The sequence below is a fragment of the Dromiciops gliroides genome, chromosome 1 (genome assembly GCF_019393635.1).
Source record: "Dromiciops gliroides isolate mDroGli1 chromosome 1, mDroGli1.pri, whole genome shotgun sequence".
Classification (NCBI taxonomy): Eukaryota; Metazoa; Chordata; class Mammalia; order Microbiotheria; family Microbiotheriidae; genus Dromiciops; species Dromiciops gliroides.
Genome location: NC_057861.1, coordinates 586,246,526 through 586,258,525, shown reverse-complemented (window position 1 = coordinate 586,258,525; position 12,000 = coordinate 586,246,526). Strand labels below are relative to the sequence as shown.

The following is a 12,000-nucleotide window of genomic DNA, read 5'->3' as shown; positions in this document are numbered from 1 at the left end:
GAAATCTACTTGGGGGCAGCTAGATGGTGCAGTGGATAGAGCACCAGCCCTGGATTCAGGAGGAACTGAGTTCAAATCCAACTTCAGACACTTTATACCTACTAGCTGTGTGACCCTAGGCAAGTCACTTAACCCCAATTACCTCATCAAAAAGAAGAAGAAAGAAGGAAGAAGGAAGAAGAAGGAGGAAGAAGGAAGAAGAAGGAGAAGGAGAAGAAAAGAGAAATCTATTGGCCAGTAATAATGGTATGAATTAGTAAAGGCATAACACTCTACTGAAATAACTGTTGTACTCATGCCTCCCCCTTTTCCCCACAGAACTGTTTGATTTTAAAATGATTGATTTGATTTAGATTAAGATAAATTATACTTGGTAAAAAAAAAAGGGTTTGTTTGTTTTTTTTTTTTTTTTTAGTGAGGCAATTGGGGTTAAGTGACTTGCCCAGGATCACACAGCTAGTAAGTTAAATGGTCTGAGGCTGGATTTGAACTCAGGTACTCCTGACTCCAGGACCGGTGCTCTATCCACTGCGCCACCTAGCTGCCCCCCCCAAAAGTTTTTATTGATAATTTTTGTTTTTTTTACATTACCAAAATTTCTCCTGGAATCTTTCCTATCCCCCACCCCTAAGAAGGCCATCCCATATAACAAATGCTGATTTCAGCAAAAGTTATTAATACATTGAAAAAGTCTGAACATGTGTGTAATATGTTCACCTGCAGAACTCCCACCTTTGCAAAGGAGTGTGATGGGGATTTCTTCTCAAATCTCTTTTTTGGAGGTATGGTTTATAATCTTGTAATGTGTTTTTGATTGTTTCATGGTTGTTCTTCCTAGTTACATTGCTTTAGTCATTGTGTATATTTTCTTCACTCTGCGGCAGATCATCAATCTTTCCAAGCTTCTCTTTATCCAGTATCGTTTCTTCTGGCACAGTAATATTCCATTACATTCATGAACATTTAGCCATTCCCCAGTCAATGACATCTACTTTGAAGTCTATCACACAAAAAAATGGTGCTACAAATATTTTGGTGTATAGGGGGACACTCCCTCACCTCCACTGTTGTCCTCCTAGTGGGGTATAAATCTGGTAGAATCTCTAGGTCATAGGATAAGAACATTTTAGTCACTTTATTTGCGTGACTCCTAACTGCTTTCCAAAATGTTCCCAGCTTGACCCACGATGTATTTATCTTCCCATAACACCTCTAACATTGGTCATCTTTGCAAATTTGCATTGTGTGAGGTGAAACTTTGAAGTGTTTTGTTTTGCATTACTGGTAATATAGAGCATTTTCATATGATCACATGTGCAATTTTTAAATGTACCTTGGATACCAAATTTTATACAAGAAAGTTGAAACAAAATTTTTTCGCTCAGTTGACTGGCTTCCCTTTTTATCCTAAGTGTATCCTAAGTGTATTAATTTTGCTTGTGCAGAAGCTTTTCAAGTTTCATATAATCAATCATCTACTTTATATTTTGTAACTGCCTTTAACCCCTTATTTAAGAATATATCTATCTACCCAGTGGCTTGGGAAGTATAATTAGCTTCTCTTCTAATTTTTAATGGTATTACTTTAAATATTAAGGCCACATATCCATTTAGAATGTTATGGAATATGGCATGAAGTATTGGTCTAAGTAATTTCTATCAGATTCTTTCTAGTTTTCATGAGTTATTAAATAGTGATTTTCCCCCCAAGTAATGTCTTCCAGTTTACCAAACACTGAGTTGAGTTTCAGTTTCTGATTCTCCCTAATATGTTCCATTTATCTACTTCTTTTTCTCTTTTTAAAAACTAATTTCAGAGGGTTAGCTCAAACTTAACTTTCCCCCTAACCCTTTCCTGAACCTCTGGGCTATCAATACTCTCTCTTCAGCTGACTTTGTATTTCATTATTATTGTGTATGCTCTATTCCCTTCAGTAGAATTTAAGCTCCTTGAGGACAAGGATGATTTTTGTTCTTGTCTTTGTAACTCCAGAAACTAGGATACTGCCTTGGGTCAGGTGACAGTGCCCAAGGATCTAGGGGGCATAAAAACAGGCTGGATGGTTAGGCCTAATAATCCTCCATCTCACTGGAAGGAACAGAGTTGGTAACATCTATTCATCCAACCCATGAGAGAAATCAAGAAACTCAGATGGGATCTCAGCAGCCTTGGGAGGGGTGAAGGGTACTGTAGTGGTAGGCCTTTTAATTTCTTGACAAGGTTGAAAAAAGCAGATGGAAATTTTGTTGATTTATGGACATTGATACTAGGATTTCTGTGCTGATTATAAGACAATGCTATTGTCAAATTCCACTGCTCTTTTTGTTAACTTTTCCATAGTTAAAATTCTCAATTGTTCAAGCATCTCAGCTGTTATAACTTTTAAAATTAAATTTTACTTTATTTTCAAAGATCAGCCTCTCCCCCACTTCCCTCCTCACTTCCAATTGAGAAAGCAAGAAAAACAAAACCAGTGTTAAAAAAATGTACAGTAAAGCAAAACAAAATTTCTCATTGGCCATGTCTAAAAAAAATCTCAAGCTGTATTCCATCACTTCTTTTTCAAGAGGCAGGCAGCATGTTTCAAAATGAATGTTCAGGAATTGTGGTTGGTCGTTGTGTTGATCATAGTTCCCAAATTTTATTTTAATCAGTCAAGATTCACCTTCTCATACTCCACTCCCTGCCTCCCATGTGCCCCAATTTCTATGCCTACTCCAACTGGGAACAAAAGAAAAACAAAACCAATTACACACATGAAGAGTCAATTTTTAAAAATTTCTAAATTGGACATATCCTAAAAATATCTGTCTCATTCTGTATTCTGAATCCTTCACCTCTCTACCAGGAGTTGGGTAAGCATATTTCATCATTAGTCCTCTGTAATCCTAGTTGGTCATTATCCTAATAAAAATTCAGCATAGTAGTATTCCATCATCACATTTATCACATTCAAAGTTCTCTGCTCCTTTACAGTGGTAACAACTAAATAGCGTGTGAGCCTGATTGTGGCTCCTTGGTACTTGAATTCTTTCTTTCTGGATGCTTGCAGTGTAATTCCTTTGATCTGGTAGTTCTGAATTTTGGCTGAGATGTCATGGGAGTTTTCATTTTGGGGTTTCTTTCAGGTGACTGGTGGATTCTATTTCAATTTTGCCTTCTAGTTGTAAGAGATCTGGCAGTTCTAAGATTCCTTGAAATGTGATGTTTAGGCTCTTTTTTTGGCCATAGTGTTCAGATAGTCCATTTATTCTTCAATTTTTTCTCCTTTTTTGATTTTCTGTATTGGTTTAAAAAATCTTGCTATGATATACCTTGCATTTTCTATTTTTTTTTCAGCCTTTTGACTTTAGTCTTTCTTGTTGCCACATGGAGCCACTGGCTTCTATTTGGCTCATATGAATTTTCAGGGAGTCTGGTTGTTCGGGCAAGGTTTTGTATCTCTTGTGCCAAACTGTTAACTCCTTTTCCAAGTCTTTCCCCTCTAGTTTTCATTCCATTGATAAAAAACATTTTACTCCTTTTTATTAACTCTTTATCTGTTTTCAGGAATTCTAGATGAGTTTGTGTCCAAGCTGTGTTTTTCTCTGGGGGCATTGCTTAAAGATGTTTGGGAGTAAATTTCTTTTTCTAGATTTGTGTTTCAAGTGTCTCTGCCATCATAAGAGCTCATTTGGATGGGATTTTTTTGTTTGTTTGTTTGCTAATTCTTTCAGCCTTTTTCCTGTCTTTGAACTTGATGTTAGGACCAGGCTTTGTATACTGCTACAGGTAAGGGCTGGCTGGACCTGTTGCTGCTTTCCTGGGGGCATTAAGTTTTGTGTTATTCCTAGATTTCAGGAACAGCTTAGGTTGGAGACCTGCAAGCTTTCTGTGTTCTCAAAGTGGTCTGAAGAAGAGCAGAGTCTGATTGCTCCTCCCATGGTCTGGATTCTGCAAACTCCTTACCTGGTTTTGGGTCTGAGTAAGAGTAGAATGCTGTTGAACTTTATCCTTCTCAGGCAGCTGGAGAACTCAGTTGGCACAGAGTGGCAGAACTGTAGGCTCCCATTTGTTCTGGGATTCCTGCCCTGTTAATTCCTTAGCAGGCTAAGTTAGCCTTTGGAAGTGAAACTTTCCGCTGCTCCTGGGGTTTGAGCCATACCACTGCTGCTGGCTTCATAACTACCACCTTTCTCAGCATATTGCTTGGGCCTCCCTATCCTGGAATATCACTGTCTATGCAGGTCTCTGCACCCTGCATATATAAGCAAAGACTGGATAGTGGGTGACAGTCAGCACCTGTCCCTGTCACAGGGTGGTAGAGTGCTCCTGGGTCAACCCTATCTCTGGTGTCCACAGGCCTCCCTGTTTGTTTCCCTACACTGAGCACAGCTGGAAAAAGGACTCATCAAGACTGTACTGGATTGCTCCAATGGGATATGGTCTGGTACATTTTCTAGAACTGTTGGGATAAGTATGTGGAGAGGAATTCACTGAATTGCTTCCTAGGATTCCATCATCTTGACTCTGCCTCTTTTCAGCCTTTTGAACTTTCTTTTAAGTCATATAAAATGGAAATGCCATCGGAGTCAGAACAAGGCATTTGTATTAACTATGCAAGGTTTTAAAAATGGTCAACTCCTATCCCTGTTTCAAAATTAGCCCTCTCATCACTTGTTACTGTTTTCTGGATGCTTTGAGCTTTTCTTGTAACTCATGCACCTTGACTTATCAAAAAATAAATGTCCATGTGCCATGGAGAGTAGAATATTCTGGCATTTAAAAAAATGTAACGGCATTTATAAAAATGTAATATCAAAAGCTATCTTTCATTTTCCCCCTCTCCAACTTCCCTGTGTGTTGCAGCTATGTTGATGCTTACTCCTAAACCCAGTTTCTGACTGTCACTGCAATTTTCATTTCTCATAATTTTTGTGTTGCTGGCAGATACTTTACCCTCAAAGCAATCATCTTTAATGTTAAAGTATTCTTTGCTTTCTTAGTCTTTAAGTTCTTATCCACAGTTTTCCTTTTGTTATACTTATTCAAATGCTTCTTTTTGCTACATTTTTTCCTCTATTGACTAGAATCTGTACATACTATAAAAGGGGAACTTCCTTTGAAGTAATCAGGTAGACTCTTCTAGGCTGCCTTTAATATCTGCCTAATCCTTTTACTAATTAAATAAGCTGTTATGTGTGAGGCTACTGGTAAGTAGAATCAGTTACTGTGTTTTGGAGGAACATTAATTCTCTTAATGTACCAAAAGGTACTTTTAAAATTGACTGGGGCAGCTAGGTGGCACAGTGGATAGAGCACCGGCCCTGGAGTCAGGAGTACCTGAGTTCAAATCCGGCCTCAGACACTTAACACTTACTAGCTGTGTGACCCTGGGCAAGTCACTTAACCCCAATTGCCTCACCAAAAAAAAAAAAAAAAATTAATTGACTGATGCTCTTTAAGAATGTGAACTATTTGCCTTCATTGAGATCTTTGCAGGATGGATTATGCTGTTGTCTGAAAATTGCTTTGAACCCTAGGGGCAGTATGGAATTTACTCTCAAGCACTCTGGGAGGAGTGCATGACCTGATTATTATCCTTATTGTGTTTGTTCAGTCATTTCAGTATGCCTGAGTCTCTGTGACCCCATTTGAGACTTTCTTGGCAAAGATACATTTCTTTCTCCAGCTCATTTTACCGATGAAGAAACTGTTAAAAATACGGTTAAAATGACTTGTCCAGAGTCACACCGCTACTAAGTGTTTGAAGGCTAGATTTGATCTCAAGAAGATGAGTCTAGATGAGTCTTTCTTATTGCAGGTCTGGTGCGCTATCCATTGTACCCCACAGCTGCTTATCCTTATTGAACCAGTGGAGAAAGAAAGATAATCTACCTGAAACCATTAAATGAGCGGGCAGTGATGGTACCTTACAATATCCAATGCAACTTTATTCATGAGACCATCCTAGCTATATAATAATAATGTTAGACCTTGACAAGAACAGTTTTATTTCAAATGGTAATGGTTTTGTTTGAAAAGGATCTATTTTAGGGGCAGCTAGGTGGCACAGTGGATAAAGCACTGGCCCCTGGATCCAGGAGGACCTGAATTCAAATCCGACCTCAGACACTTGACACTTACTAGCTGTGTGACCCTGGGCAAGTCACTTAACCCTCAGAAAAAGAAGAAAAAAAAAGAATTGAAAAGGATCTATTTTGAGGAAAGAAGATGAAATATTTATGATGTCAGTTAATGAGTTGAGCATTTCTGTGGATAACCATAAAAATACTGGATAAACAAACATGTAAAACTCCAAAGTCATAAAGAAGAAATTTGCCAAAAACAAAACAAAAGTTTATTGCTTAAAAAAATGCGAAGTCTATTTTTTACTTCATTGATAGGAACTGGTTGGTGTTTATATTAAAGACACTCCAGTCTTCCGGGCCTCCTGTATAGCTAGAAAGCCAGGATGGTAAAGTAGAAAGGATAATGGAGAGTAGGTTTGGTTTTTGGTACCACTACTGTGAACTGTGAAATGTATAATTTCAAATTAGTTGCAAACTCTTCAAACCTCAGTTTCCTCATCTGGAAAGAGGATAATAAAACACGCACTTCCTATTTCACAAGTTGTTTTGAGGATCAAATAAAATCCTGTACATGAAAATTTTACTTGATACTTAATTATAGAAATATTATGATAGAACTGACTCATTACTTTCTTTTTTGTTGTTTTATTGATGACATTTGTTTTTACATTATAGTATTTTCCAGATATACCCCTTCCCTCAGTAAGTCCCAATACATGACAAAGAAAAATAATTAACCAATCCACATAGCACCAAGTCTGACAGCTTATGAAACATTCTACATCCACAGCCCTTCATTATCTAATGAAAGGAGGAACATTTTCTTCTTCTTTTCTCATGCCAAGATCTTTCACGGCATTCAGCTTTCTTTTATTGTCCTTTTCATTTATATTACTTACACATCTATACTGTATCATACATACAGTCTTCCTAGGTCTGTTTACTTCACTCGCAATCAGTTTACACAAACCTTCTTATAGTTCTCTGAATTTCTCATGCTCATCATCTGTTATTGCATGGAAATATTCCATAATAACATTATATTAACAGAATTTATTTGGCTATTGCCTAATCAATGCACACCAATTTTGTTTCTAGTTTTTTGTTACCACAAAAAAATACTGCTACATACATATGTAAATATATCTATTTCTATGTAGAAATGTGTGTATATCTATATATCTGTATCTCTAGAGGCATACAGATAGTTATAGATATTGATATTACTCTATCTACACATATGTACACACTTCTTTTTTCTCTTTCAAGTATTCAGAGTAAGTTCTTCTCCAGGGCAAAGGCTAGAACAGTTTACTCACTTTTCTCACATAATGGCAAATTACTTTCCAGAATGGTTGGACTAGTTAACAGTTTCATCAGCAATTTATGTGTATCTGTTTTCCTTCTGTAATTTCAACACTAATTTCATTTTTTCCGATTTGAGAGGTATGAAGTAAAACTTCAGAGTTGTTTTTACATTCTTTTATTACTAGCAATTTGGAACATGTTTTTATATAGCTTGCAGTTCTTTTGAAGCTATCCTTTTGGAAATTCTAAATAATACTAAATGATATTTTGAAAAATATACTTTAACTGCTTATCTAACCTTATAAGGGAATGCTATTCTTGATCTTGAACTTTTTTTTAGAACAAATGTACTTTCATTGGCATAGGAAACTCCCAGTGAGGAGTGTTTTGTCTTTACTAGTGCAGATTGGCACACACTGTGAAATTAACATCTTAGGGAGGTGACTATGTCATTGAGAAGTTAAATGACTTGCCCAAGGCCACAAAGCCACCTTTTTTTGACTTAGAATGTGTTAGAGGCAGGACAAAATCAAGCCAGGTAGTTTTCTTGACACCATGACCAGTCAGCTTTCTAATATACATGCAGTCTATATTGGGTGCAGAGTCCCTATATATCTTGAACATCAGAGATAATTCATGCAAAGATCTTTTCTCAATTAGCAGTTTCTCTTCTTATTGCTTTGATACAATCCTGCATTAATTTTTGCCTCATCAATTTTCTGCAGTACTGTGAAAGTATTATTTAAATTGTGAATTGACTGGATACCCGACTTTTTAAAAGCAACAATATTAGCAAAATTTAAAAAAATAGGTTATGGGGCAGCTAGATGGCGCAGTGGATAGAGCACTGGCCCTGGAGTGAGGAGGACATGAGTTCAGATTTGGCCTCAGACACTTAACACTTACTGGCTGTGTGACCCTGGGCAAGTCACTGTAAGGGGCTAAAATCCTAGCTATACTGTCTAAAATATCTAATGAGTGGTCGCCAATAAATTATAAGCTTTAGCAAGAGTATTTAAGTGTTTAAGTATTTATTAAAGAGCATTAGAATCTAATGATCAGAGAGAAAGGTAAAAATCTAACTATATCTAAGAGACCCCATCATCCGACCTGCCATGGTGAAGTCAGGAACCAAAAGGACCCAACATTTCCTTCTTTCTCCCAGAAGCCTCCTGTGAAACTGGGAACATCCCCCACCCACATGCACATACAACTCCAAGTTAATTGGCTGGTGGTTTTGATAGACAGTACCCCACGAGCAAACGTCACTTCCTGACACCAAGGAAAAGCTGCATGGCTTGCCCTTAGATGCCTTCTCCTTATGGTAGAGCTTTAGGTGGCGTCACTCCAATCATTACATCACTTAACTCCAATTGCTTCAACCCCCCTCTCTCCCCCCCAAAAAGTAGTCTGAAAAAAACCTGTAGCATCTGAGTGTAGTGGAATATTATTATGCAGGAAATGATGAATATAAGGAATTCAGAGAAATATAGGAAGACCTGAATGAATGGCTACAGAGTCAATAAAGAAGAATCAATCACCAAGCATCTATTAACTATCAGTTATGTACCAGGCACTATGATAGACTTTGATATAAAACAAAAATGAAACTTGCACTCAAGGAACTATAAAAGAAAATAACATGTATATAAGTACAGGGTATCCCAAGATTTTTAGTGCAATTTTAAGGTATTAGGGACCTTAAATATATACAGGCAAAAAGAAAAGAAAACATGAATACAATTTAATTGTATTGGGGGAGGAGGCAAGTTTAGGAAAGGTCTTGTAGAAGATGGTACTTGAGCTAGGTTTTGAAGGTAACTGGGGATTCCAATATGTGGAGGTGAGGAAGGAGTTAATTTCAAGCTTGGGAGATAGCCTGGGTGAAGGCATGTAGATGAGATGGAATAGTGCATAAGAAATAGCCAGAAGGCCAGTTTGGGGGGACAGTATAGTACATGAAAGGGAATAATATACAATAATAAGGCTGGAAGGTGTGTATGTGTGTGTGTGTGGGGGGGTGAGTTAGATTGAGAAGGGAAATTTGTATCTGATCCTAGAGGTAACTGGGGAAACACTAGCTTTTACTGAGTAGGGATATGACATGGCCAGACCTATGCTTTAGGAAAGTCACACTGGCAGCTGTGTGGAAGATGGATTGGAGAGGGGAAGAAGGTTGAGAATTGAGGAAGACCAATTTGGAAAACCAAAAGGCTACTGTTACTGAAATGGTCTAAATGAGGTTTGAAGAGAAGTGATAGTAGTGAACCTAGATAACTAGAGAGTGGGACTTAATTTGGGGTCACTTAATCCACTTAGCCTACAACAGAGATGGAAGTAACCTGAGAGGCCATTTATTCCAACCTTATTTTATAGCTGAGGAAACTAAAGCAGATGGGTTACTTGACTTGTCCTGGGTCGTACAACTATTATGTTAGATGCAGAATTTGGACCCAGGTCTTCCTGAATCCATACCACCTTGTTTCTTTCCTTTTTTTTTTTTTTTAAAGTTTTCTAATGATGAATTCAGTACAGAACTTTAATTTTAGAATTTAGCAATTATAAATGCTTCTGTACAGTTAGCCAAGAACTGAATTTCTGTCTAAGCCAGAGTGTATACACATTAAAACAGATAAATACGAGTCATGAAAAAATGCTTGGGGGCTTCTTTACCATAAGGAAATGTAACAATTGGAATGATGCCTCCTGCTGGAAACTTACTGTAGGAAAGCTCCAACATGAGGAGAGGGCCTCTAAGGGCAGGACCATGCGGCTTTTCTTTGGCGTCAGGAAGTGACGTTTGCTTGTGGGAGGAAGAGGGGGGAGGCTGGCGTGCTGCCTCACTCTCTTTCCCGAGGACTCTGGTGGAGAAGGGAGCTACAAATGCGCTCTCCCTTTAATAGATAGATGAGTCTAGGCCTTTCTCTCTCTCTTTACCAAATTCTTATTCTCCTTAATAAATGCTTAAAAGTCTAACTCTTGCTAAAGCTTATAATTTATTGGTGACCACTCATTTGATATTTTAGACAGTATAGCTTGAATGTTAGCCCTTACGGAAATCATTAATGATGCTAAACTATTTTGCACACTGAACATCATAATTGTAAAGTCAGCATTTTATATTTGATTTTACTCATTAACATTAAAAAACACTATGGTTGAATATTACCACAAAAACAACAGTGAGTGTGTTAAGATGATTTTAGTCCTTCACTTATTCACCATTGCATACAAAATCCAGCATTACAAAGAAGAGTATTATTCTCTGGCCCCTAGTCAGAGCTTTGACATTGAACTCCACCTCCAGGATCATATTTATCATCCTCATAAGCTTCTCCATTGTAATAACCATCTTTTTTCTTGAGACGGGTCAAAGGCCACCAGTTTTAACTGACATAATTTTCAGTCTCCTCTACTTGTTTTCTTTCTGGCAGTAACTTTTTTTTTTTTAATTTTTTTTTTTAGTGAGGCAATTGGGGTTAAGTGACTTGCCCAGGGTCACACAGCTAGTAATTGTTAAGTGTCTGAGGCTGGATTTGAACTCAGGTACTCCGGACTCCAAGGCCAGTGCTCTATCCACTGCGCCACCTAGCTGCCCCGCAGTAACTTTTCCAACAAAGATAAAAGAAAGCCATTCTCTGAGTTTACCCTAAATTCAGTTATTAGAACCTTTTTTCCATAAGGTCTGTGATAAATTGGCATGCCTTCATTCAGTACACATTTGATATCTCCATGTCTGACATTCTAACCACGATGGGAGTAATGACTATGGTTCTACTGTCAAAGGTTGACAGTGGTTTCTGAAAGTCACACAATGATTCAACTAAACTGGATATCCATACACAAGAAAAGGTTCTCACTTTGTTAATATAGCATTGTCCTTTTGATCCCAAACAATATTTCCTGACTCAACTCCTGGTTCTTGGTGACCATCATGAAATATTATCTTCTCACCACCTTTCATGTCCTTGTTAATATGAGCTTCCAGAATCTTCTTTTGAACAATTTTCCTTCCATTACAGCTTGAACATCTGTCTTTGGGGCTAATCTGTTTCCCACGCAGACTGATTAAATTTGCTGGACCATTCTAGCACCCATCTGATGAATTCTTATCTGCATTCTAGTACCTTCATATTTCAATGCTCTTTATACTATACTATACTAGATTCTGGGTTAAGATGAAAATATATAGTTTAAAACACAAAGTCAATCTCTACAAATTAGATAGTGTAACTTTATAAAGGAATAATAAAATATTAAAACATAAAAGAAGAAAGGCCCTTGACTGGATTAATAGAACTCACTAAAGTGTATTTGGTCAATCTTTTCATTATTTGTAACAGAGCCTCCTCTTTGTCGTGTATTTCAGGTTAATGAAGAAAATACTTTTAAGTTCATGGTCATCTATTTCTAACAATAATGTACCCCCGTGAATAAATATTATCTTATAAACACATACACCCCCCCCCCCAAATACAAGGCAATTCAGATGAATTCTAATTTTCAAATTCCCACCTTTTTCAGGGAAAAAATTAACAACTCATATACAAAAACTCAAATACATATGAATCTGAAAACAACTTTTTTATACTTCTTAATCATATAATTACTTGGGATACA

At 37.3% G+C, this 12,000-nt stretch overlaps 1 protein-coding gene and 1 pseudogene across 9 annotated transcripts in view; both read right to left on the bottom strand.

Moving 5' to 3' along the window:
* Positions 1-12,000, bottom strand: part of MRTFB (myocardin related transcription factor B) — a 258,398-nt gene that overhangs the window by 30,119 nt on the left and 216,279 nt on the right. The window lies entirely within an intron of this gene.
* Positions 10,653-11,499, bottom strand: LOC122737379 (annotated as a pseudogene).